Genomic DNA, 26532 nt, shown 5'->3' with positions numbered 1-26532 from the left:
GAGGAACAGCCTGCTGCTCAGGCTTGTGACTGATAAGCTATTGGGACCATCTGTGGATCGTGGATACTTGGACATGCTGGGCCCGAGGAAGAATCACCCTGGACAGATGCCCAAGCTCAAGAGGCCTGATCCAGCTTGCCTTTCCAGGTCTCAAGTACAAACTGATGGCAAGGATCTCCTAGAGGCAGCACGGATGTGGAGGCGAGAGCAGGAGACATCGTTAACTTACAGAAAAGAAAATAGGCTGGAGGGAAATATATCAAAATGTTGACAATGGCCATCTTGGGAGGTAGATTATGGATATTTTTACTGCTTATTTGCTTCTTCTGGGCTTTCTACATCTTCTACAATAAATTATTTACCTTGAAAATTCAGGAAAAATAAAATAAGAAAAGCAGATGCTTTACTTGCCTGTCTCTTTAGTTAGACCCTGAGCTCTTTGAGGGAATACGTTTAAGTGAAGGACTTAAATTCTTTGATACTTCAAACATGCAGGCTCTTGCATAATGTCTACTTTCTTAGCAAACTTGGCTATTTGCTTCCTATGGTATAGTTGATGAGAAATGGCAGCCTACAAAATGAACGGAGGACCCACTACAAGTACCCATTCAATGACAGCAAAAAAATTTTTTATAGTTATTAATCATCATTATATTAATAAATAATAATTATTACTACTATCTTAATTAATTTGGTCCTCATGCCAGTCTATCATTCAACAAACAAACTATCATTCAACAAACTCAAACTTTTATTGAGTACCTATTATGTGCACAGTGTTCCTTCCCTTAAAGAGTTTAAATATAATCTTTATTTACATATGAGAACACAGATTCAGAAAAGTGATTGACCCAAGATTCTTATCCAGTGCTATTCACCACCCCATAAGGCTTTTTACTAGTTGACAAATATCTGAGTGACTTTGGTCTACGTGGCTGACATGCAGATATACTGGCAGACAGGAAGTAAGGAAAGGAAGTGAATAGCTAAGTTGGTAGGCAGGTAAGCAGGATGTAGGTCCACTGGTTTCACAAGAGCTGAGTAGATTGCTAGAGGCAAACACACTGGCCTCAGGGAGAAGTGAGTGCTCACAGCTGCAGGGGAACAATGGAGACAGAAAAATTTCAAAACAAACTCACAATTCTACTGTACATTATAGCCTAGTACAGAACTTGAGTCTTCAAGAAACATTAAATTTTGTTTAGGATTCTCTACATAAGGGGTCAGGGTCTTTTATAATGTCTACAAAACTTTTCCATTGAAAATGGTAGACAAAATGTTGGCACCTGAAGAGATAAGCTTTAGTTTATCTAGCAAATTCTCTTTTGCGAAATATAATCTGATGATGTTGAATAAATGCAGCAAATATGTATTTTTATCTAATTATGCAAGCATTTTCTTTCTTTTAAGATTAACCCATTTATTTATTTATTTATTTATTGGCTGTGTTGGGTCTTCATTGCTGCACGTGGGCTTTCTCTAGTTGCAGCAAGTGAGGGCTACTCTTCGTTGTGGTGCGCCAGCTTCTCATTGCGCTGGCTTCTCTCGTTGTGGAGCATGGGCTCTAGGCACATGGGCTTCAGTAGTTGCAGCACATGGGCTCGGCAGTTGTGGTGTATGGGCTTATTTGCTCCATGGCACGTGGGATCCTCCCAGACCAGGGCTTGAACCTGTGTCCCTTGCATTTGCAAGGTGAATTCTTAACCACTATGCCACCAGGGAAGTCCCATGCAAGCATTTTCTAAAGGACCTATTCAGTTTCAGGCTCAGGACTAGGTGCTAGGGAAGGCACAACTTCTGCCTTCAAAGCTAAAAATATGTCTCTCTTTACCTTTGATATTATATGTCTTTGTATACATATACACATACATGCAGATTCAGCTTTAAGTAGTACATATTGAGCACCTATGATGTGCCTGACACTGTGCTGCATGCTATTTCGTTTAATTCTCCCAGAAACTATGAGTTAAGTAAACCCTTTCTATAAATGAATAAACTGGGTCTCAGAGAGGCTAAAGATCCTGCTGAAGCTAGTGACAGAGATGAGTCCCTAGCCCAGTCTTTCGATTTGAACTACACCACAAGCCAGGCATCCTGGGAAGTATATTTTGGAAATAAGTTCATTTGACAGAAGAATCATGGGTATTTGGCCTCCTTGGTTCTGCATCTCTACAGATGTGGTTGTGATTGATTATGTGCATTTATCAGCTAGATGTGAGAGCATCCAAACACCTATTACTTTTTGTTGGATGGATCTCTGGGGACATACAGATGTTTGAGCAATTTAAAGGAAAGATTTAGCAAGGACAAAAAGATGGTAGCATCCAACCTTGGTAAACACACTCCTCTCTTGCTCTCAATTAATAAGAGCTCTCCTTGATTTGGCCCCTCTGCCCTGCAAAACCATACAGTACTACTTGCATTTCCCTTGAAACACCATGCTGTTTCATGCCTCAGGGCTTTTGCACATACAAGTCATTCTGTTTGGAACACTGACTCCTACGTTTTCTGCCTTTTCAATTCTTCTTCAGGCATGCCTTCTCTGAAATCTACCCTGACTCTGGGGAGGGAGTAGTCAGTGCTTTTCTGAATTTCATTGTCCTGTGTGTCCCTCTATCACTGTCCTTACCACACAGTATTGTAATTGTTTACTTGTCTGTCTTGTCAGACTCTGAGCTCCCTGAAGCTCATAGGTCCCTAGAGGGACCTTATCAGATTAAGTCTGTGCACCTGGTGCCTGGCACAAAATGAATGCTCAAGAAATATTTATTGAATGAAGGAATAATGAGCCCAGGACCAGAGTGCAGAAGAACTGGGCTCTAGTCTCAGCTCTGTAACTGGCAGCTGTGTCCATGAGCAAGTTGCTTCCTTCTCTTGGCTTCATTTTCTCTATACACAATACAAGGAGGTCAGGTTAAATGACCACGAAGGGTCATTCTGGCTTGAGCCTTTTATGATGTTAAGATGTTGTGATGTTACGAGGAAAAGTATAAAACATTAAAATGGGACTTTATTAATCATGTGACATTATTCTCCTAACAAGAAAGTCTCCTTATTTGAGGACATCTTAAATTGTGGCAAGTTTGATTTGCATTAGTACTGTTCACCCAGAAAAATAGTGATAAGAAGTTCTGAGTTTTTTCTAACCTCTCTTATCATAAAGTTCAAGGTCAAAGCTGTAAACTGTTCCAACATGCATCATGCCAGGCTCAAGTAACATTTGCCAAGTGGATTAATAAATGAGTCAATCCATTTGTAAGGCTGAGAATCTTATGGCATAGGCAAAAGACAGTGAGCATGCATACATTTAGTCATTCAGCAAACGTTTTTGGTGATTTACTCTGTGCTAGATACTGGGACACAAGAGTTACTAAAATAGTTATGAAATTTCTTAGTCTGGTGGGGGAGACAGACATTACTCAAACTATACACAAATAACTTTATTAATTACAAACTGTAAAGTGCTATGATTGATTCTTACAATTGAATCAATGTAGGTTATAAAGGACTTTTCACACACATGACTTCATGGGAAATCATATAGTACAGGGATTAAAAGTACAAATTTCAATGTTGCAAAGGCCTGGGTCCAAGCCTGCTTACTCATTTAACTTGCAAACTTTATTCTACGCCCTGTTTCCGTAGTGTAGTGGTTATCATGTTCGCCTCACACAAACTTTATTCTTGGACAAATTTCTAAGTTTCACTCTCCTCATCTTTTGAATGGGGGAAAAATAGGACATTTGTCCCAGAGCTATTATTTGACTACAACGAGATAATGCATGTAAGGTCCTCTTCACAATGCCTGATGTTGTTGCTAAACAGTAGCTATCATTATGATTACACAAGCTTTTTCTCTTCATAGCACTTTTCCCTACATCTCCCTTTCCTTCCAGAGAAGAGGCAGTATTTGAAATCAAACAGATTTGGGTTCAATCTCAGGTGCACCAATTACTAGATGCAAAAAAATGGAACAAATAATATCTATCTTATAGCATTGTTCATGGGAGTAAATGAGGGGAAATTTTTAGGGAGCCACATAAGGGTCTAATACCTAATGACAAATCTTTTGACTTTGACATCAATTCTTATCCTTCATTGGGTCAACCATTTTCAGGGAAGCAGGATCCATTTCATTCAAGCCACTGCAACCTGAGGCAGAAAGAACCTCCTGGGGTCCCTCCTTCAGGAGTGATGTGTGAGGTGGTCACTGAGATGTTCTGGCCTGTCTAACACTGAGATCTTGGGAGCGGCAGAGGAAGACAAGAGATAGTGAGCCCCTGAGCCTCAGGAAGGGAGGTAGTTGGTTGTTAGACTTGAGTAATAGGAGCCAGCAGAGCCGGCTCAGGGTGGTATTGTTAGATGTATGTTGATATGGGGATTTCATGGGCAGAGCTAAGGCAATAACCTTAGGTATCAGGTAGTCGGATTTGAGAAAGAGCAATTGAGCTGCAGGGAGGAGAGGAAAAAAGGCTACCCTCAAGGCCTCTTCCATCTCAAGCTGCCAAATTGCCCCATGACTCTGAGACCGTGGCGGGTCCAGGAAGCGGGAGTCAGCAACTCTGAGGCATAAAATCAGAAAGGCACTGAATGTTTGGATGCAGTGCCAGGTCCAAGAAGAATGCCTCTTTGTCTATATGCCATCTATGCCAAAGCAAAACAAATTTATCAGCATCTCCTTGAAACTGCAAAGGAGAGTCTAAAAAGTTTAAGCAATAAAAAAGAGTAAATGGAAATTGATTGTTCAATATCATCATTACTAATTCAACAAGTATAAAATGCTATTGTTAATCTCTTTACTTGGTAAGCTAATTTTATTATTTTATTTTACTAAACAGACATATGTATAAGAGCTCAGTCTCCCAATCATATTTTCCACCGACTTTTATAGGAGTGTCTCCTGCCTTTCAACCAAACACTCCTGTAGTAATTTTCAGGATTTAACTTTCCTAGGGGAGGGTGGGTTAGAGCATTAATGGAGCACTAACCACATGGTAGTGCATGAATGATGGGGTTCAGGCATCAGAGAGTGAGGGGGAAAACTGGAGTGTATTTTATTTTATTGAAGTATAGTTGATTTACAACGTTGTGTTAGTTTCAGGTATACAGCACAAAGATTCAGTTGTACCTACATACATATATATATATATTTTTTTTTTTTCAAATTCTTTTCCCTTATAGGTTATTAGAAAATACTGAGTATAGTTCCCTGTGCTATACAGTAGTTTGGAGTTATCTTTTGATATCCTTTTACTGTTCCCATAAGCCTTGATCAGCTTTGGCTGTATTTCATTGTCTTTAAAAAAACACAAACCATTTCTATATGTTTCTTTGTTTCTTCTTTAATCCTATAGCTGGATGGAAAAAACGATGGGTTGAATCTAAACATAGGCTGGATTATGGTAAATTTCAGCTCCCTGCAGGAAAATTTTATGGAGACAAAGAAAAGGATAAAGGTAATTACTATAATTCAGGAATATATTAATTTACTGGGGAAAGTTCTGACTTTTATACAACTGTTTTTATTTGTGATTACCAATTCACATCCCTTTTTTAGAAAAAAAGTAGTAGGTGGAGAAGAGTGAAGTCTCCACAAAAATAATAACGTATGTATTGAGTAACAGGTATTTAAAACTAAAAGTCCTTAGTTACATGATCCCCAAAAATCTTCCTAATAACTTCATGAGATGGTTCCTACTATGTTCCCAATTTTTCAGGGGGCCTCAGAATGGCTGAACAATTTGCCCAAGGCTATATTCACAGCTGACAAGAGGTGGGGCTGAGACCTGATTTTAGGTCTGACTCCAGGACTGTTCATTACCCCTGGACTGGACTGCGTTCCCCACGCCTAGGATTTTTAAATTTGACACTCTGCACTTGAAACAGGAGAAGGCACTGTATAACCCCCCAATACTGCTCTCCCCTAGAGATGCTTGCTGTAATGGAGAATTGAGCAGACAGACCTAGGGCTGTGACTTGCTGGCTGCATAATTTGGGCAAGTCTTTTCATTTCTCTTAGCCGTGATAGCAGATGGAGATAATCATTATCTGCCGTGTTCGTCAGACAGCACTGCTACAAGAGCCAAATAATATTATGAGGGAAGGAGGAGCTCTAGGCAATGGCTTTTTGTCTGAGAAAGCTTTTTGTCCTATAAATAGAATCTATTGATTGTCCTCTGGAGTGATTTCCCATCTTCTTTCTCCTGGCTACTCTTATGAATCTCATTTTCATGTTTATTAAAGGAGGGAATTACAAATTGGCTTGAACATTTAAAGTCTCATTTAAATCCACTCTAGAAAATTGTTTCCAGAGGAGAGAGAACTAGAGACTGTCTGAGAGACTCTTCCCACGGCAGTCTGCACAGCCACCCATCTCCTCTCAGTTTGATTTCTTGGTTGTCGTTCCCCATACCTCATCCTACTCAGGTTCGTTAGGTGCACCCTGGGTGTCTAAAAGGGTTCTGGGTACGAATGAGGCTCCGAGAAGGGGGGAATCACAGGGCTATGCAGCTAGGTTTGGTAGAGCGGAGATTCAAGGCTTGGTCTTCTGCCTACGGGTTCAGTGCTCTTTCCTTTGTGCCCACTCCTTCCTCCATGAAGTCTTCTCTGGCTGCTATAGCCTCCCTTGAGGTCTTTGGGGAAATAAACATACTCTTTAAAATATAGACAGCTCCTCATGCAATATTAGACATGAAGGTGCTTAGCACAGAGCCTGGTGTGCAATAAATGCTCATGAGACATCTGAAACAGGACCTGTGATCCTTCTGTGCAATTTAACACATATTTATTGAGCATTTGAGCATTTCCTCTATGTGCCAGGCCTCCTTGTCCTAGATTTGTTTTGTTTTGTTTTGTCTTGTTTTTTGGCCTTGCCACATGGCTTGTGGGATCTTAGTTTCCCAACCAGCAATCACACTCAGGCCCTCAGCAGTGAAGGCGAGGGGTCCTAACCACTGGACTGCCAGGGAATTCCCCTTAGATCTTTATATTAAAGATGCCCCTGCTCTTCGGGAGCTTAAAAATTATTCAGAGACTGAAATACACTTAATTGCAATATAATGTGACCCAAGGAAGTACAAACAGCTGTAGGATCATAAAGGAAGTACTCTTAACAAGCATGAATAATGATAGACCCTAGCATTTTATGTTGACAATTTACAAAGTGCTTCTCACATCTCTTACTCATTTGACTTTCATGGGAACTCTCTGTGATTACTTATCCACATTTTGCTGATGAGGAAGCTGCAGCTCAGAAAGTTAAAGTGACAGAGCCATAACTGGAAAGCTGGGCAGCAGCTTGGAATAATGAAAAGACTACTAGCCTGGAAGTCTGGACACTTGGCTTATGTGTCTGTCATTTGTGACTATATGATCTTAGATAAGTAACTTTCCCTTTTTGGGACTTGATTTTCTCATCTATAATGTAACGTAGTTAGACTAGAAATGTTCTAAGACCCCTTACAGCTCCAATATTCTCTGGAGGAGGAGATAAAGTCATGGGTTGGGGGCTCTGGAATTAGATAGACTGGTTGTGTGATTCTGGACAAGTGAGATAGCCTTAATGACTTCATGATAAAGTGGAGATGTTTGTAGGGCCCACCTCATAGGGTTTTTAAGAGGATTAAGAATACACATGAATGAAACATACTGCCTGGTAAAGAGGAAGTGTTCAATAAATATTAGCAACAATTATTACTTATTCTAAGAGGTTGTGCTGGGCCTCTTCCTACCACAGCAGTTGTGCAAGGCAGAGCCTGATTCTGGCCACCCCGGAGTCTCAGTAGGAACAGAGCCTTGGTTTTAAAGCTTCAGAACAGTATTTAAGTATCTCTTGAAAATCAGAGGCAGTATGGTATAAGGGAAAGAAAGAATCAGTCTAACTTGTCTTAAAAATCCCAGTTTAGTTCCTTACTAGCTGTGTGGCCCTAGGCAGGTCACTTCACCTCCCCATGACTCAGACTCCTAATTTGTAAAAGTGAAGATAGTACCAATTTTGCAGGGTTGCTCTGAGGCTTGAATATGATAATGTGTGTAAAGCATCAAGGACATTACCTGGCACGCAGCAGGTGTGTAAGAAAGTACCAGAGATTGGTAAGACCAAATGCTAGATTTCTCTGGCTGCTCGTAGGGTATTTAAGTCTAAAGATTCCGTGTTCTCTGCTCTCAGGTCTCCAGACCAGTGAAGATGCCAAGTTTTATGCCCTCTCTACCAGGTTTAAGCCATTCAGCAATGAGAATGAGACCTTGGTGGTTCAGTTTTCAGTAAAACACGAGCAGGGCATCGATTGTGGTGGCGGGTATGTGAAACTCTTTCCTGACACCCTGAACCAGGAGGATATGCATTCGGAATCTGAGTATTACATCATGTTTGGTAAGCTCTCTGATAGCAGTTGCTGGCAGCCCCATGAGGTCTTAATGAGAGCCACTGTAGTTGTGGAAAAGTCTCAGATGGACTTGGAACAGGAAATTTCTTTTTTAAAAAATTTATTGTATTGAAGTATAGTTGATTTACAACTTGGTGTTAATTTCTGTTGTACAGCAAAATGATTCAGTTATAAATATATATGTGTATATATATATATATATGTGTTCAGTTTTGTACACACACACACACACGCATTCTTTTTCATATTCTTTGGAACAGGAAATTTCTAATGTGATAGCTCCACCCTCCTCTGTGGTAAGGCTCGTCAAAGACCTGAGAAAACCAACTCTAAACCTAAATATTAATATAAATAGACCAAAGAGGTAGAGAGTCACATGGTATTAACAAAGCTACAGTACAGAGAGACATTCTCCACTTCTAAGGAGAAAGGGATCAGAAACTCTGTAGATACTCTCAAATGTATCTACTACAGTAAGGCTTTGTGCTCTGGAGGAGGTTCCTGCCCTCAGAGAGAAAAGCACAGAAGGTCAGGGAAATCACCTTTATCCAACATCTGTAGTGCATCCAGTGTTTCATCTGTAACCTCAGTATACTGGGCCTCCTTGGGGCAGTCCAGCTCTTACTCAGCTCCTATCTTTAGCCTAGTTTCAATGTAGTTGATATTAAAAAAATCAAGAAACAACAGCAACAAATACAACTCCCAAATCACTGATGAAGAGTGTGGATTTTATTGAATGTTTTTGCACAAATTCAGAGGAAAGGGTTAAACTACATATCATACGTTAACATTTCCTTAAAATTCTCTCTAGATATTTTTTCTTTTCCCAAGGAGCTTCAAATCTCTCTCTTGCCCTCGCCAAAATCCTCCTCTTCAGCTGCTTCTTCCTTTTCCTATCCACATCCCTTCTCCCTCAATTCTCTTTCTTTCTTACCTTTCAATCTCTTTCTTATTTTTCATCCCCTTTCTTATTTTTCAACCCCTTTCTTATGTAGATCAATATAGCATTCTGGGGGTCTAAAATGTGTGTCTGCCCATCTCTATATTTTTCAGAATCCACCCTTCTCACCAGGAGCGTATATCTGTACATGTACGTGGTGGTTGTAGTAGGAAATTGGAAATAGGTTTTTTTAATGTGATTTTTTTTCTTTTCAAATGAATATTATTTATTTGATGCTCAAACAACCCAACAAGTTTGGGCTATTATCATCTCCATTTTACAGATGAGAAAACAAAGGCAAGAGATTTGCCCAAGGTGAGTAAGTGGGAAGTCAGATTTTGAACCCAGTCTGCCTGGCTGTAAAGTCTAGGCTTTTTCTACTGTACCCTATTGCCTTCTGCTTGGTGGGGACACAGGCATATGAATCATTTTTTAAAAGGCAGAATGAAAGACGTACTTTTAAAAAGGTATTGCTTAAAAGACAACCTGAATGTTATTACATTCAATCCTGCTCTCAGGCATATGAAATAGATTCTGATGACTTAAAAATCAAACTTAGTAAAGAAAACTAAAGAGCATTAACAACAAAAGCAAGCCAACAAATAAAAAAAAGAGTAACAACATCAAAAAAAAAAAGGTATTGCTGAGGTGCTATGAGATCACAAAAGATAGCATGACTCAATCTAGCGGGGGGCTTTTTGGAGAAGGTATTAATTATTCTTTGAAGACTGAGTTAGATTTTAATAAGCAGAAGTGGAGATAGAGGAAATGTAATTCGGGCATAGGAAACTGCGGGTACCAAAGCTCAGAGGCATGAAATTCAAATGCAAGTAGAAAACAATGAGACCAGTGTGGTTAGAGCACACTGTGTGTGTGTGTGTGTGTGTGTGTGTGTGTGTGTGTGTGTGGTGCACGCAGGCACATGTTTAGGATAGTCAGAAAGCAATAACATGGGAAATTAGGTTGAAAAACTAGGCTAAAACCTATTCTTGGATCTCTGTCAGGTTAAATTCTCTGGGCTCAGAACCACCGATCAACAGTTTCCTCTAAAGTTTTCCCAAAGCAGGATGAGCCCCAGGGTCTTTTTCTAGTTAGGCTTGGATTTAAATACCAGCAATGCTACTTATTAGCTGTTTGACCTTGTGCAAGTTGCTTAACTTTACTGGGCTACAATTTTCCCAGCTAAAAATAGGGATAGTAATAGCTACTTGTGAGAATTAAATGACATGGTATTAAGTGCCTGGCACAGGAGTGGCTTCCAGTTGGGTTTCGTCAATGGGAGCCCCGGCAGAAGATCACAGGGAGGGAGGAGAGCTGTGTCCCTTGACTGAAAGTCACAGCTTCTTTCCCGGCTGCCCTCTCTACTGAACTCCTTTTTTCTGGGCTCTGGTAACCACCCCTTCTCCTTGCCCCTTCAAGCCTAGGGATGGGAATAGCCCTACTTTTGCTAGCCTGGAGCATAGCATTGTTCCTTATATGTCCCCCATCATTTTAAATAGTCCCTTTATTAAATTCTCCTCAAGTAATCCTAAATTTGTGTGTGCTGTTTCCTACTGGGACCCTGATGATTACACAGGCTATGTCTGTCTTGGCCACAGAACAGGCAAACTGCCTAAAAGTGGTGTAAATTCATGCACTGGGGTTTAATTTCCAGGCCCTGACATCTGCGGCTTTGGCAACAACAAAGTAAAAGTCATCCTTCATTATCAAGGGAAATACCATGAGAACAACAAGATCATCAAGTGCAGGGTGAGTGTGTGGGCTGGTCTTCAGTCTAGCGGGAAGGATAACAATTTTGCATGTGTTATCTCATTTAGTCCTTACAACACCCCTAGAAATTAAGTACTATCATCTCCATCTTGCAGATTAGAAAATAGACCCAGAGAAATGCTATAAATTACAGGTTTTTACATAGAAGCAATTGATCTGAAAGCCTAGGAAGTCATATAAGGTTATCTCTTGGAACAATGCTTGGCATGGCCCAGTTCCCCACTGTTAGATACTGGAAGAGACGGGGGAGGTGGGGAGTGCTGGACTTAGAAATGGGTGGTGAGTTTACCTTTGTAACATCAGGGTTAGAGAGACCTAGGTTGGCTGGAGGAAATAGCTGGATTTCATCAGCAACTCAACAAGAAATCACTGAATGCTAACTCTGTGCTGGGCTTTGGGCTGGGGATAGAGGGAGCCAGGCATGGCCTTTGACCTCACAGAACCCAGAATCCAGTGAAGGTAAGAGTCAAGCAAAGGAGAATGACTACCTAGTATAATTGGGGTCTGTGAGAGCACAGAGGAGACCCCCTACCCAACCTGGTGCCTTAGGAAATGCTTCACCTGTGCCCAGCTTTGAATGATGAGCAATGAATTGGCCTTGTAAAGGAAGGTGACAATTTTAGGGAGGACTGAGCTACTAGAAGAGGTAATGAGAAAAGTCAAGGAGACTTGAGAAGGAGTGGCACTGCAAGAAGTTTGGCACAACCAGAGCACAGGGGAGAGGCAGACACTGAGTCTAGAGAAGTCCCTAGGTCCTGGGTCATTGGAGAAGTTGTGTTTGGGGCAAAGTCCTTCTCTAGCAGGACTGTACACGGGCTGTACATATAGGGGCTCTCTGGGATCCGGCGCAGGGCAGGCCTTGTGCTGGAACCTGCAGATACAACAGATGAATCAGACATGATCCCTCCTGTTGAGAAGCTCAGAGTCTAGTGGGACAAACAGAAAAACAGACAAGATCAAAGAATGACCAGAGCTGTGATAAAGGGAAGGATGGGAACTAGGTGAGACCAGAGGAGTGTGTACTTAGGAAAGTGAGACCCAGAGTCTCTTTTGGGTTAACCAGAGAAATGGGATGAGGGATGTGGTAAAATGTGTTTGTGACTGTGTGGGAGATGGCATTCAGGAACTGAGGGTCTGTTTTAGATGTTGCATTTGTTGCTTGAGGTCCAACAGGGGACTGAAATATTCCTCACTCCTTTTCTAGATCAATAAAGACATTCACTTGTACACTCTGATTATTCGCCCCAATGCTGCTTAGGAGGTCAGAATCGACAACCAGCAAGTAGCAGCTGGGGATCTGGAAGATGACTGGGACTTCTTGCCTGCCAGGAAGATAAAAGACTCTTATGCCCGGAAACCAAGGAAATGGGATGAACGCCTGCAAATAGAGGATCCTGAAGATAAGAAACCTGAGGTCAGAGGGTGTTTTACTGGGAAGCAGGAGGGGATCTTACCTATGGGGGTGGGCAAGGGACGCTAGGAACAATGGAGCAGAAACTGGGGTCATCTCTCCCTCAAGGAGGTGTCCAGCCAGATATTGGTATCCAGAGAGGCATGGAGGGAAGAGGGAAGCACCTCACATTTGTTGAGGAGCTATTGATCCTGCTAGCAGCCTCTACGAGGATAAGGAAAGTGATGCTAAAAAAACGAAGTGACTTCCCCAAGCACACACATGTTAGAACCAAAATTTGAACCTGGGTCTCTTTGATTCCAAAGTTATTGATATGGGAAATATGTGGAGTACACTCACTGATTCATTATCATTCACTGGAAAGCTGCACTGGATACAGCTATGAATAGAACAATCCAGGGACTGAGGATCCTCCTGGGATTCAGAATCTAATGAGGCACGCAGGCAGTACGTAGATGAAAGTCACATTGTGTAATTAGTTGTGAGGCTTAGAGAAGTCAAATCCTGTGCGAACCCCAAACAGGCTCCTAACTCAGGCTGAGTTGGGGTCCAGGTGGTGTTCTGGGATGGTGGAGGCAACACTTCAGTGATTGGGTTAACCTAGGGGTTGGAAACATAGACTCTTGGGTCCGACAGTTATGGGTTTGTATCTGAGCTCCACCATTTGCTAACTGTGAAACCCTGCCTATAAACAGTTAGACTTTGGGCAAGGAACATAACTGCTGTGAACTTTCACAAACAGGGATTATTATAATACCTATATGTGAAGGTCGTTGTGAAGATTAAACAAGCTAATATATATAATTTTGTGCCTGGTACATAATAAGTCCTTAAGACATGGCATTTATGTGTTAATCATGTACTCAATTTCAAACAGTAAATTCATTAGAGCAAGGGAAATTGAGTTGGAGGGAAAATATTCCAGACCCAGAGAACGGCAGAAGTGAAGGCACATCAGTTAAGTGGAGAGTAACATGGTTATGTAAAGAACTGAAAGTGGCAGTTTAGTATTTTAGGAGCATAAAGTTCAAGGTGGAGAGTGGTGGAAGAGTTGGAATGGTTTGCTGGAGCCAGGTCATGGAGGGCCTCACCTGCTGGGCTGCTCCTTCTCAGGTCAGAGCAGATTCAGCCTCACTCAGTGGAGATGTTCAGGGTTAAGCAAGGAGCAGCATGGCACCCAGTAACTGGAATACATTCCCTAAGGAGAGGCCTGTAGACAAGGGGGCAGTGGCCCAGCCATGTGTAGGGAGATTCAATGGGCTCCAAACCCAGGGGGAGGGAGGTGTAGTCAGGGAATTAAGGCAGATGATCAAGCAGTGTCCAGACCTTCAGCATCCTGGGAAAATTAGGGGCTAGGTTACTTCCAGAACCAGCAGGCAGGCTCAGGACAGCAAGACTAACCATAGACCTCCCTCCTACCGTGGACCATGCACCTGATGTGGCCAGGGTTGGATCAAGGCCTAGGGGAGAGAGGAGAGGCTTCAGGGCTCTATGCTCCCTGTTGAGTGGACCCAGAGAAGATGGAATACTTAGATAGGCTGGGCTCTATTAAGTCTATAGCCCCCAGGATAGGTTGCTGACTGTTAATGTCTCAGGAACCACAAAGCAACTGAGACAGCCCAGGAACTAGGGAACTTCTTGCTGCTGAATGACTATGAGTCCAGTGGGCTTGGCATCAAAGCCTTTAGTAAGTCTGGGAAATGGTCAGCAGGAAGGTGAACTGGTAGATAGAGCAAAACTTTGGAGGCTCCAAAGCAGAAGAAATATGAAAGTTAGGATAGGCCGTGACTTGGAGCTCTGTCTTAGGAAATAGTAGGGATCTGGGGTACAAGGGAGGACTGATACAGATCTGGGAGCATGCTGCGGTACAAGGCAGGTCGCTAAGAAAGGCCTTCAGGAAGAGGGACCCGGCTAGAAAGCTTGTTCTAACAATGGGGCATGTGACTGGGGAAGGGAGAGGGCCAAAATAAGGGAAATTCCCATCTTATTTGAGCTTAAAGTAGTCAAGGTCAGAAGGATAGAGAATTTGAGGAGGGACCAGAGTTTCTTAAAGGCTTCTTCTCTGCTGTATGTATTGGATTTGTTTGCAGAGTCCTGAGCTGGGCTTTCACAGGGGTAAGGACAGGAAAGTGGCAGGATTAGGGCACCAGGTCCAACCCGACTGTACTCTGGACCCCAGTTTCATTCTGGCCCACCCACCTCTCCTCACGGAGGAACATTTTTTTTAGGACTGGGAAGACTTTGAACACATCCCAGACCCGGATGCCAAGAAGCCAGATGACTGGAATGAGGCAATGGATGGGGAGTGGGAAGGGCCCCTGATACCAAACCTGAAGTATAAGGTGAGGAGGTCTCTCTTTCCAATCAGTGTGAGAAATAAGACAGAAGAGATGTAAATTTTAATTTACAGAACAGAAACTCTGAAATCCTGTGGTCATCTTCCTCCCCTTGTCCACTCCCTCCATAAGATTATAGCCTCATCTGGGCCCCGTTCCCAGGGCTGTGCCTATCTGGGAGAGGGTGGGCTGGTCGAGGCTGATGCTGGGAGGCAGAGATTCACGGAGTTCTGGGCAAGGAGTTTGGCCAGAGTGGGGGGAAACAGCCAAAGGAACATGATCAGAACAGGAACTGGGTCTGGGGTCAGGAACCAGAAGTCTCAGAAGTGGTCCAGAAAGGGGAAGGGTAGGACATAAATGAGCCAAACATATTGGGGGAGGATAGATGAATTTCTTTTTAAGGGCTAAATCCTGACCTCACGTTAGAAGTGAGAGGGAACTAAAGGAATCAACTATCAAATGGTCCAGCGATAAAAGTGACTGAAACATGTATGGCTTTATTTGGCCATAGTTTCCTGTGCTGCACACCAGGAAGAGAATGGCCCCAAGTCCAGAGTCGCTAGATTGTGTTCCCTGTGACGCTACATTTTCTTAACTTTGTGAACAAACTTATGCAGAGAGCTGGGACCAGGCTCAGAATGGGTCTCTGCCACCTTGTTCAGATCCCTCTGGATAGAAAGGGGAACCTGGAAGAGTCCTGTGCATTAGCCTGAAGAAAGGAAAAGAAGCACAAGGAATCCTGCTCTGAATCCTTATGCCTAATTGATTAGTCTTTCCAATTGCATGAGAAGAATGGAAAAATACTAATGCCATGTTCACTGTTTGGTTCTTTGCTTAGGGACAATGGAAACCTCGGATCACTGACAATCCCAATTACCAGGGGGAGTGGATTCATCCAGAAATAGACAACCCTGAATGTAAACCTGACCCCATCATTTGTCACTATTATAACATCAGTGTCCTCGGCCTGGACCTTTGGCAGGTAAAGCTCTCTGGGCTCAAAGCCAGTGAAGAACACTCCCTCTAAAGTTTCTACAAAGTAGGAAGAGCTCCAGGCTGGAAATTACAAGACTTGAGTGAGTCTTGATTTTTCTAAATCTCAAACTGTTCATCTTTAAAATGGGACTAGTTATATTCATCCTAACAATTTTAATAGCTAAAATTTATTGTCTCTACCATACATCAAGCACTATTTCAGAGACTTTGCAAATGCCATTTAACTCTCACTATGAAATCTCCTATTTCTAAATGTGAAAACTGACATTCAGAAACATTAGCTAACTTGCCTGAAGACACGTCTGGTAAGCAGAAAAGCTGAAATTTGAATGCAGGCCTTTCTGAGGCTAGATTCAGTGTTCCAATGCTTAATACTGTTAGGCCGGTCCTACATGAATCTTGGGGTAGTTCTGAAAATAAACGGGAATCAGAGATGTGGTAAAACTTTGAAATATTAAAATCCCCAGATAGATGTTGGCGCTGATTCTCCCAGCCATGATGACAAATGCTGACCTAGCCTCCTTCTTCTCTGCAAGTTACCTTTCCTGACTCTGATTGGAAGGAAGAGGAGGGTTCAGATACTCAGCCTTTCACAGTTGTTTTATTTCAGTGAGACCTGATGTTGAAAGTGGAGAGGATTCTTCCCCAACTCAGGAGAAAGAGAGCACCTCAAATGCCAGCCCCAGAGGGAAAGCTTTAGCCCAGGAGGCCTCTTGGAAACTATAATCTATCAATATGTAGTCTTGGAATTCCCTTGCAGAGGAAGGGAAAGTGAGCATTAATATCCCTTATTATTACCCCATATCATATTTGAGAGAACTGAGAATCAGAAATGCCATACAATGTGCCCAAGAGGACACAGCTAGTGCATGGGAGAGACAGGATTCAAAGGCCTGTGAGCCTGTAAAGTCCTTGCTTTATTGACTACACCCACCATACAATAGAGCCTCTAGAAACTGCAACCATTTGTCCTTGGGTGTATCCTGGAATATTCTATGGCCAGGGAAATCTCTGTCTCTGACCAGTGATTTCTACAGTTCAGGGCTGCTGAAGGTCTCTTGAACAGACATCCCCTATTTCAAGCTTTCTTGGTTTATTTATTTATTTTGACTTTTTGTTTTTCTGACTCAGTGAGGCCAGCATACAAGTGCAAGGAGATGATGTGTGTAAATTACCACGTGCACAGTAGGGGTTCAGGAGAGAAGAAAGAAAAAAAGAGAGGGACATATGTCCTTCTTTTGTTCCTTTCTTATCTGAAGAATGTGGATACAGTTTGTACAAGTTCCCATTGTTATCTCTCTTTTTTTTCAGTTGTCCTTTTTAAATAAATAATAGGAACTTTCTATATGTTGCAAAAATATGTGGTCATATTAATATGCCTAATCTGATTGTTTCCTTAAAATGCAATGGTTTTTTTTTTCACTAAAAACATTAAGGCACCCACTTTAAACAGTATTTTGTTCATCTACAAAATTTAAAAATTATTTGGCACTAATTGCTCTTGAGTTCTATCTTCCTCCTCAGGTGGGCAAATCTTTCTACTTGAGAATTTAAACCATGCTGAAGGAGTGTTTCTCAAACTTTAACATGTGTATAAATCACTCAGATCTTAATAAAATGCAGATTCTAATCCAGCAGGTCTGGGACGAATCCTGAGAGACTACATTTCTGAAACTCCAGCATTATCTCTTCATCTTTTTTTGTGTGTCTTGTGACACAGTTCTGCACAATGCTGATATCACCCTTGCAGCCATCCTTTCCTTTTAAGTTCTAGTTGGGTCTCGCACTCCTAAGCCCTACTCCACCCTACCCACTCAGACAACCCAGCACATCCAGTTTATCATAGGGTCCCTGCACCTCATTGGAAAAGTCTAGTGACTCTCAGCGTGGAGATGGACGGGAATTCTCTAACCTACCCTGCCCCAACTCCAGATGCTCTGCGAATCCATCATCCTCTGCATTAGGTCCTAGCTTAGTAAGCTGCTTAACCTTCCTGCCTAGTCCCTGACCCATCCAGTTCTCTGTTCTTACACTTCCATACACAATCCCTTTTCTTTTCTTTTCTTTTCTTTTCTTTTCTTTTTCTTTTCTTCTTTCCTCTCCTCTCCTCTCCCCTTCTCCCCTCTCCTCTCCTTTTTTTTCCCTCTTAGGCAGAAGATATTGCATTTTTCATTGGGACAGAGGCCAGGAGGAGATGGCAGTGAACAAAGAAAATTCTTTCTCTTAGCTTTGAGACTGCTTATAATCCTTGAAGGAGTAGCGATGCAAAGTGCAGTGAATACAGCCTAGCAGCCATAATGCAAAGCATGCTGTCGTGCCTTAGGTCATATGGTCTGTGTCACAGCCCCATGGAACCGGAGGGTAGGACTTACCATCTCCATTTTACTGACCAGGAAGTGGAGGGCTTAGAGAGGTGACTTGACTTGTCAATATCCCACAGCTAGTAAGTGCCCAAACCTATACTCTTTCCATCTTATGATTCAAGTGGGACATCACAGGAAACCAGGTAACTTTCAGTGAATTAACTTTTTAGGCTTTACTGTCTCACAAAGCTCTTTCTCACATATTCTTTTCTCCTGAGGACTGTATGAAGAAAGCAGGGAAATTATATTTTCTTCCATTTTCCAGATAAAAACCTGGAGGCACAGAGAAGATATGAGTAAACAAAGGTCCCCCCACTAGTGAGTTTCAGGAAGCAGGACTGGCCCTCATGTCCTGATTCTCAGTTGGGGGCAGAGCCAGGAGTTTAGTGTAAGGGGGGTGGGGGTAAGGGGGCACTGAAGAGAATAGGGGAGATTGGAAACATTTCTTGTGAGAGTAGGAAAAATGGAAGAGCCAAAATAGGAGCACTCAAAAAGGAGAACAAAAACAAAAACAAAAAAAAAAACCCGATTCAAAAAAGAAAAAAAAAAAAAAAAAAAGTCGCAAAGAAAAAAATCTTAAAGTTGCATAAGGAATTATTAAAACCAATTTTTAAAATGGCTCAGAGGAAATTAACAATCTCTATTCAAAGTGGTTATTTTGCCATTTATTTTTCTGCTGAAGGCAGGGTTGGGCGGATGATGTAAGCCAAATAAAAGTCTTTCTTATTTGAAAAAGTAAAACAAAACAAAACTTTTTTCATACCCTAGAGGAAGGACACATGATAACTCATGCTGCAAACTTTCTCATGGTCACACAACTGCTCTCACACAATTAACTTGCTGATTTATTTAACATACAGTGCTAAAGTAAAAAGATCCAGACTGACCCTCCTTTTGTTTCTTTTGAAACATATCCAGATACTGAAAAGTTATGATAATAACTATTACCATTTATCAAATGACTATTATCTGCTAGACACTGTGCTTTATATATACTATTTCTAATGCTCATGACAACACTTCAAGGGAGTTATTTTTAATACTTCGCTTATGAGGGAATAGGCTCAGAGGAGTTGAGTAACTTCCCCAAAGTCACACAGCTAGTATCTGGTTGAGCTGGTCTGTCTGACTCCATGACTGCTGTTCTTTCTATTCTGTTCCTTTATCATTAATAAACATTATTATATACCATTAACTTGACTCATCTTTTTCTTTAATTGTAAATATTAAATGTTATTTTAATAAAACAGACAGTATGGTAGAGAATCTAAATTGTGCTCACACTTATTCTCAAATCTTTTCTTTTCCCTGTATTCCTTTAGTTCTTCTGATTATATTGAGGAGAGAACCTTAAAAAGAGCATCTATAAGTGGCAGCAGAGGTAGATGCTGTCAATCTGAGCTGGGGCAAGAGCCACGGGGCAGCCATTTGGAGCCTGAGAGAATGATGAAAATTTCTTCACGACCCTCTAATAGAGTTGTCAGAGGCTTGGGAGGCACAGAACCTTGGGAAACAGTGAAGTAATTTCTTTCTAGAGCCAATCAGGGCTTCCCTGGTGGCGCAGTGGTTAAGAATCTGCCTGCCAATGCAGGGGACATGGGTTTGTCCCCTGGTCTGGGAAGATCCCCCGTAGAGCTACTAAGCCTGCACGTGGCAACTACTGAGCCTACGCGCTAGAGCCTGCAAGCCACAACTATTGAGCCCATGTGCCACAACTACTGAAGGCTGCTCACCTAGAGCCCGTGCTCTGCAACAAGAGAAGCCACCACAATGAGCAGCCCGCACACTGCAACTAAGAGTCGCCCCTGCTCACCACAACCAGAGAAAGCCCGCGCACAACAACGAAGACCCAACGCAGCCAATAAATAAATAAATAAATGAAGAAATAAATAAGCAAATAAAATTTTAAAAATAAATAAAGCTGATCAGCCAAGGTGGTACAGCATCCTGGACCCACTGTATTCTTAATCCTCTTTGTATTCCCTCACCCCACCTCAATTATTGATCAAAACCTCTGGACCTGTGGCTTGTGAATTTGCAGTTTAGCAAAGCTTCCAGGTGCTTTTTTAAAGCTGTTCGACCTAGTTCTAATAATCCCATTGTTTTCATTTCAACAGGTGAAATCAGGCAGCATCTTTGACAATTTTCTTCTTACAAATGATGAGGAGTTTGCAGAAGAGGTTGGAAATAAGACCTGGGGAATAAGAAAAGTAAGATATTCCCTCACTTGGATTTCCAGATGTCTGACTCCTCAGTCATACACTGTTCTCTGCATTTGAAAAAATCAGTCTCACAGTCATTGTCTCATTTGCTAGTTACATGGCCCTGAGAGGCAGGGTAAAGAACTTGTGTTCATTGGAAATCTACAACCTTGTACTTGACTCTATGAACACTTTCTAAAAGTCTTCCCACTTAACCCTTAAAAATACCAGTAAGACAGGTATTGTTATTCCCATTTTTCAGTTGTAGGAATCGAGAGTCAGAGAATATATATAAACCGTGCAGGCTCACCCGCAGCCTTTAATGTGTTTAGTTAGAACGCACTCCCTCTGTGTCACACTCCCTGCTCACAGTGTACTGATCTAGAAGGGAGCCACTGAACTCATTTCTGATGGATGACTTGGAGAAGGAAGCAAGGTGTAGTGCTGTTTACCAGCTTCCCTGCTCTCCTAGAACTATTTTATGGGTGGAGTGATGCTAGGGACAATGGCTTCTTAATGGTGCAGCCCTTCATCCAGACCTCCTGGTTCTGTAGGAAGGGTCATTTAAGCTGGTTTGTGGCCAATGCTTGATTACCCAAAAGTCAGACGAGGCTCATGGTTAGAGCACCAGCAAAGCACAGGCATTAAAAATTTTTTTTGAGAGAACTTTGATACTTAATATTTTCAAAGAAGCATTGATGCAGTAATCATGGAAAAAAATAAAAATTAGACTTTTTACACTTCTTAGTCTGGTTTTGTTTTACTTTGAGGTTATCATCTAATATTGTTTTATTGAGGAAACATCACATATTGGTTAAGAGGATGAGTTTTATCTTATTTTTTATTAAAAAATTTTTTTTAATATTTTAGCTGTGTTGGATCTTCGTTGCTGCACAGGCTTTCTCTAGTTGTGGCGGGTGGGCACTACTCTTCTTGGTTGCGGTTCATAGGCTTCTCAGCGCACTGGCTTCTCTTGTTGCAAAACATCGGCTCTAGGCTCACAGGCTTCAGTGGTTGCAGCACGCAGCCTCAGTAGTTGTGGCTCGAAGGCTCTAGAGCGCAGGTTCAGTAGTTGTGGCACACAGACTTTGTTGCTCCACAGCATGTGGCATCTTCCTGGACCAGGGATCAAACCCGTGTCCCCTACATTGGCAGGTGGATTCTTAACCACTGCCCCACAAGGGAAGTCCCAAGAGCATGAATGAGTTTTAGAGCTAAATTGCTTAGATTCAAATCCAGGCTCCATTACTCACTAGCTGTACAAAGCTTGGGCAAGTTATTTAACCTCTCTGGTCTTTGGCCTCCTCATCTATGACTTGGGAATGATGATAACAATTATTTTACAAGTTCCTGGCAGATAGTAAGTGTTCAATACATGGTACTTATTATTATTAACCTATATATTCACTTGGCAAACACTTGTTGAGTGCCTGTTCAAAGCACTGTTGTAGTTGTTGGGGATATGCCAGTGAAATAAAAGAGAGAAGTTTCTGCCCTCATGGGGCTTACATTCATTCAGTCAGGGGAGACCAACAAGAAACACATAAAGAAGTAGATATATATGCATGAGATAGTGAGATAAATTACAGAGAACAATAAAGCAATAGAGAGGGCTGTCATCATGGGGGTTTTGCTCTTTGGTCGGGAGAAGCTTTGTTGAGTAAGCAACATTTAAGACACTTGGAGGAAGTAAGGAGCAAACCACGCAGATGTTCAGGAAGAAAAGCCTTGCGGTGGAGAGAACAGCAAATGCAAAGTCCCTGAAGTAGAAGCATAACTTGCTTGTCCAAGAAAGAGTAAGAAGGACAGTGTGACTAGAGCTGAGTGAGAAAGAATGAGAGTAGTTGGGGCCATTTCCCTGAGTAAAATGGGGAGCAATTGGAGCCATTTTTAGCAAAGGAGTGATAGGAACTGGCTCATAGATTAAGATGTTACTCTGGCTGCTGTGTTGCAAAAGGCTGTAGGAATAAAAAAAGACTGTAGGGGAACAAAGGCAGAAGCAACTGGTAGTGGTAAAGGTAGAGAAATGCTCAGATTCTAGATTCATTTTGAATGCAAAACTCACAGTAGTCATGGATTAGATACAAAATATGAGCGGGAGTAAAGAGGGACGGCTCCAGTGACAAGAAGGATGGAGTTATTGAGATAATGAAGAAAAAGGGAGGAACGTATTTGGGGTAGGAGTGGGGAATAGATATAACATAATTGTTAAATTTGTTAAGTCAAATATGATTATTAGAAATCCAAATGTCAGTGAGGCAACTGGGTATAGTCTGAATAAGAGAGATAAATTTGGGAGTCATCATCATACAGGTAACACTTAAAGCCCCATGATGCTGGCTGAAATCCCCTAAGAAGTGGGTTTATATAGAAAGAAGTTTCAAGGATGAGCTTTGGGGCATCTCCATGTTTAGAGATCAGGGAGAGAAAGTGGAACCAGCAAAGAAGCAGAAAGAGTAGTCAGTGAGGTAAGAAGAGAACCAGGATAGTACCCTGTAGGCTAAGTGAAGAAAGTGTTTTAAGGGGGAAAGGAGTGATCAATTGTGTTCAATGATCAAGAAAGATGAGGACTGAGAATGGATCACTGAATTTAGTAACATGGAATTCATTGGTAATCCTGACAAGAGCAGTTTCAATGGAGAGGAATAGGGGAAAAAAGGGGGTCCAAGAAAGAATGGAAGGAGAACAAATAGAGACAGCAAGTATAAGCTAGTCTTTTGAGGAGTTTTGCTGTAAAAAGGGTACAGAGAATAGCGTGGTAGGTAAAGGGAAATGTTTGTCAAGATTTTTTTTTATATATGGTAGTCTTCCTGCCTGCCTGTATGTTAATGGGAATGATACAATAAACAGAAAAAACAATATAGGAGAGGAAGAGGAGAATTTCTAGAGCACTGTTTCTGAGAATATGAGAGAGAATGAGGTCTAGTGCCCAAGAAGATGGGTCGGCTTTCCTTAGAAATATGGATATTTTATCCATAATCATAGGAATAAAGAAGGACTATAAGAATAAATACAAAAAAAAAAAGAATAAATACAGGCAGGTGGGTAGATTTGGTGGTGGGAGTATATGTAGTTGGGTTCTCTGGGTAGTAGACACCAAGATGGTGTTAGAAATTTAGGCGATTTATTGGGGATAATGCCTGGGAAAGATGAAGGGTAGAGAGTTCAGGAATAGGCACCTGTGAAAGGAAAGAGGAAAAGGAGGATTGGATAGGAATTATAGCCAAGTGCGGTGCAGCTCTGAGAAGGTCTTGCTAGCCCAACATGGCTCCAGGGGAAAAGGAAAAGGAGAGTGACTCAACCACAGAAATATGGTAGGCTCACCAGTTAGCATTAAGGGCTCACTTGAGTTTAGTTATTGTTGTTTTTAATTGTCAAATGTCTTGGCATGTTTTTTTTAATTTTTATTTTATATTGGACTATAGTTGATTTTTGAGTTTAGTTTTAATGAGTTTAAAATGAGAACAATCAGTCTGTTTTTATTATTTTCTCTAGCTATTTTCTCTGCTTAGGTGCAGGCATGGCAAGTTGGATTTAACCAGATTTGAAGATTTGCCCAACTAACGGAGGGAAGGGCAAAGGAGCTGAGGATGTTTGCAAGAAAGTAATCACATAAAAACAAAGAAAGCAGGAAAGTGAAGACATGAGTCACTTGAGGTCTAATGAAAAAGAAATGGTTCGACAGGTTGTTACAGGTCCAGGTGGGCTTGAGGAGTTGGTCGAGCTGGTGATCGCTGATTACCTTTGGCAAGAACTGTTTTGGTAAAGAGTGGAGGGTGGAAACAGATCAGTGAGTAGAGCAGCAAGAGGGAAGTGAAGAAATAGAGACATTAACTACAGCCCGTGCTTTCCAGGCATAAGAAAATTAAGGCCTGACTTAGAGATTTTCTGCCCTAATAACGTGGAAAACACAACAAGATGTCAAGCCATTTTCTCCCAGTAGGATTGTCAAAGGCCCCAGCCTACTGGTCATGCAGGTTCTCAATCTAGCTTTGTCCCCCAGGTCTGGGTAAAAGATCACTTGGCCCAGATTCTGTAGGTGAGGATTAAAGCCCCAGAGGAGTTTGGACTGTGTTCTTTCTTTAAGGCCCCTCTGAGTAGTAAAATTTCTGAAGATGGCTCTAAGGATCAAATTCTAGGACCTGGATGAACACATTAGAGAACACAGAAGTCCCATTTCTGACTGCAAGTTTGTACTGGCTATAGTTGAAAAGCAAATTCAGAGAGTTCCATAAAGATTGTTTTACTGTGATATAGCAGAAAGAGGGCCAGACTCAGAACCAGAAAACCTGGTTTCTAATTCTAGTTCTACCACTCACTAACTATATAGCTTGGGCAAGTCATTTAATCAGTTTGAACCTCATATTTCTCATCTAGAAAGTGGGACTAGTAACACCTCATACATTGCTGTAAGGAATAGAAATAATGTGTGTAGGTTGTCTCACACCATGCTTAGCAATGCTGTAGGCATTCAGTAAGTGTTTGCTGAATCTGAACCAATTTTATTTATGAACAGATTACACACACACACACCACCTCACACATACTGAAAATTTGTATGTAAATAAACACCATACCAGAAATCTTTCAGTGTGGGAAGATGCCAGACATTCTAAAGTGAGTTAACTTTGTTTATACCATCTGTAAATTATTTTGAAATTCCACACTCTAAACAGGATGTAGAGAAGCAATGGAGAGAACTGTATGAGGAAATGGAAAAAAGAAAACAGGAAGAAGAGGCCAGGAAGAAAAAGGAAAAGGAGGAGGAAAGGGAAGATGACATCTGGGGAATTGAAGAAGAGGAAGGTGAAGAGGAGTCTGCTGAGGAACCAGGAAATGACAGGCAGCTGAAGGAAGATGATGATGGAAGAGCATTTCTGGGTAAAAATGTAGAAGTCCGTGTTGACCAGAAGGATGAACTGTAACTGGGTAAAAAGCGGTTACCACTCGGAGGCAAATGGTGTCGCTTAGCAGGAAGAATGCTCATGAATTTGGCAAAATCTGGGAAGCAAAATTACTTGCTCTCTTTGGACATTGAATATATATTTCTATCCCATCTCCTTTGATCTGTATGACCTTGGGAAAGTCCCATCACCTCCTCGGGCTTCTATTTTCTTGTCAATGGATAATTCCTGTTTCATGAGGTTGTTGTAAGGATTAAATTAGTTATGTGTGTAAAGTGCCTGATATAAAAAGACAGTCAACAAATGGTAGCTATTACTACTTATCATGATCATGGTATTTATAAAATTAATTGACAGTAAAAAAGCTTCTGTATAAACTTGAGCCTCACTTTCAATTTATTCCAGTATATCCAGTGATTTTGTTTAAGTATCTGTATTATTTAGTATTTACTGAGCAGTTCTGATAGCTGTATTTGTGGGCAATGATGTTTGATGTTTTCTTCTTGCAGGTGTATCAAGCGCTTAAAAACAAAATCAGACTTCCTCCTAACATAAACAAAGATAGTTTGTGAAACTTCTTTTGCTTCTCTGCTCTCCTGTGCCCTAATTTTTAATTAATTGTTACTTGCTTGCAGGTTTGCTGGTTTTACATTTACCTTTCTGTCCCAGCGGCTCACAACATTATATGCATTCACATAGCTTTTTACAGATCACAAAGCACTTTCCTGTAAATTTGAGGAGCTCCTACAATATGCTCATTTAATCCTCAGAGCAGCCATTGTACAGGATACCATTATTGTCTTCCTTTCACAGATGCAGAAACGACTGAGAGCAGGCAAGTCACTTGTTCAGGGTCAAATAGCCAGTAAGAGGCGGGGCCGGTATCTGAACTCAAGTTTGTCTGGTTCCAAAGATTATCCTTCCATTGCATTAGGCTGTTTGTTGAATGAGTGAGTAAATATCTATTACTATTGAATACAAACAGAGGCAAGTCTCACATGGAAAAAACACCCTTTTAACAAAAATAATCATAAAGTAATTTCCCTCTTTTAAAAATTTTCTCAAAAAAATAAACATACAAACAGGCAGTTGAGTGAAGTGTGACAGCCTTTTCATATTAAGAAACTACTGTGGTTGCCAGGTGTTCAAGGCCACCATGGTTGATTCCTGGCCCTACTTGTTTACCAGCTGTATTACCTTAGGCAAGTAATCTAAGCTTCCTGTGCC

The 26532-nt window shown here is 41.5% G+C and overlaps 1 pseudogene; it reads left to right on the top strand.

Annotated features, from left to right (window-relative positions):
• The first annotated feature begins 273 nt into the window (after positions 1–273).
• On the top strand, positions 274–25399 carry LOC130858515 (calreticulin-like; annotated as a pseudogene).
• The last annotated feature ends 1133 nt before the right edge of the window (positions 25400–26532 follow it).

Source organism: Hippopotamus amphibius, chromosome 1 (assembly GCF_030028045.1).
Source record: "Hippopotamus amphibius kiboko isolate mHipAmp2 chromosome 1, mHipAmp2.hap2, whole genome shotgun sequence".
NCBI classification, from domain to species: Eukaryota; Metazoa; Chordata; class Mammalia; order Artiodactyla; family Hippopotamidae; genus Hippopotamus; species Hippopotamus amphibius.
Note: the sequence above shows the minus strand (reverse complement) of the source record. Positions and strands in the feature narration are given on the sequence as shown.